The sequence below is a fragment of the Brassica oleracea genome, unplaced genomic scaffold, assembly GCF_000695525.1.
Source record: "Brassica oleracea var. oleracea cultivar TO1000 unplaced genomic scaffold, BOL UnpScaffold00679, whole genome shotgun sequence".
In the NCBI taxonomy this organism is placed as follows: Eukaryota; Viridiplantae; Streptophyta; class Magnoliopsida; order Brassicales; family Brassicaceae; genus Brassica; species Brassica oleracea.
Genome location: NW_013617435.1, coordinates 111,711 through 113,552, shown reverse-complemented (window position 1 = coordinate 113,552; position 1,842 = coordinate 111,711). Strand labels below are relative to the sequence as shown.

Below are 1,842 nucleotides of genomic sequence, written 5' to 3'. Positions count from 1 at the left end.
CACACCAAAGCTTTATTAGAATCTCCTTAAACAATCTATTACAAGATCTGCTTAATTCAGCTTTTACACGTCAGTGTTAACACCCTAACACACGCTACTGAAAGATCCTAAGCTACCCGCTTATGTCTCTTCTCCGTCAAGTACTTCAGTCACTGCTTCATCACGACCCAGAACACTTCCAAGAGCTTCTCTCTCTTTCTATAAGATCAGCCTATGTGTCTCTGTCTCTATACAGACGACCCCATAGCTATCTTATATTATTCTCCATGTTCCCGAAACTCTAGTCTCCAAGGCAACATGTACGGACATCTTCCATAACAATAAGTGCAACTTTCCTTTTCTTGGAATGCACTTATTCCTCTTTCTTTAAGTCATAAACTTGCTCCTCAAGTTTATTCCTCTTTCCATATCTCCAAGATACTCTCTTGCTCTCCAAGTCTACATGACTCCAGCTCAGCACCTTGACTCCACATGGTCTTCACCACTCACTATGACGCCTGCTTCAGCAACTACGTCAGCGACTACTTCAGGGCAGACATCTTACATCTTCAGAACCAGTCCCTACTAACCCTGTCACTAAGAACCAATAGCTCACAAGGAGGATATAGCTAACAAGACTTTGAAAAGAGTAATAACAGATCAATCAAGATTTGCATTAGTTCCAACATTGATAGTTATCGCTTAGTAGTTACCTTATCTTATAAGTAAACCACAACTCTGAATAAAGGTAATAACAAATGTATCTATGTAGTGTTGCAGAATCTCATGCGTTACACAAAAACATAATAAAACAATGAGAGAGGTGCTACTTTGTGTTCTTGGTCTTCTTATCTTTGGAAAGACGTAAGATAGATCCTAAACCAACCAGTGATGGACCACCTATCACAGGAGTAATCCGAAAGCTTCCTCCTCTGCTTCTTCTGCGGCCTGTGTGCTTTTGTGGCCTGAACTGATACGAGCTGCAGCAGGAAGATGGAGGAAAAGAAGAAGAGGACAAATGAGATGAATTATCTGTTCCTGGACGTGGGGCTCCTCCATGTCTCAGCGAGCTATGCTTGTCACCGTCCCTAAGCATTGCTTTCTTCGAGTTCATCCCTGATCCCGTGGAAATGCTTCTTGTCAAACGAGCATATTAGACTCTTTTTATATATCGCAGTTAAGGCTCGAGCTTCTCGTGAAGCTCCTGTTTGAACGGGATTCAGTCGACTAAAGAAGTCAGAGATGGGAGAGACTAAAGACGTTTTATTAGGTTTAAACTGGAGGGTTATAAGAGTGACAGGAAAGTGAAAGAGCAACAAGATCAAAGAGTAAACAGAAGAGTGACAGGAAAGTGAAAGAGCAACAAGATCAAAGAGTAAACAGAAGAGTGACAGGAAAGTGAAAGAGCAACAAGATCAAAGAGTAAACAGAAGAGTGACAGGAAAGTGAAAGAGCAACAAGATCAAAGAGTAAACAGAAGAGTGACAGGAAAGTGAAAGAGCAACAAGATCAAAGAGTAAATAGATCAAGGAGATAGCCTAAAACCCTAGATCTAGCCGCTCAGTCTGTTCAATGGTCCAAAAGTCCATCTCTTGTTGCTTCCTTCTCCCTTTTTATAGGACTCCTGCCCCAGATGCCCTAATTTCGTGCCTCTTTGGGCCTTGATTCGAGAGGCCTAGTATACGGGCCTGGAAAAGGCTCCCTCCAAGCTGGGCACTTTTGGTCGACTTAATCGACTGGCAAAAAGTACTCTAAGGTCAAGCCGATAGGTTTAGCCGCCGAGCCGACCAAATCGATCCGACCTGCTGGATTAGGGCCTGTTATTCGATGGGCCTTGTGGAGGGATGTAATCCATCTCCTACA

At 42.9% G+C, this 1,842-nt stretch overlaps 1 pseudogene; it reads right to left on the bottom strand.

Annotated features, from left to right (window-relative positions):
* Positions 1–805: 805 nt before the first annotated feature.
* The window catches only part of LOC106319891, a 13,085-nt pseudogene continuing 12,048 nt past the window's right edge, over positions 806–1,842 (bottom strand).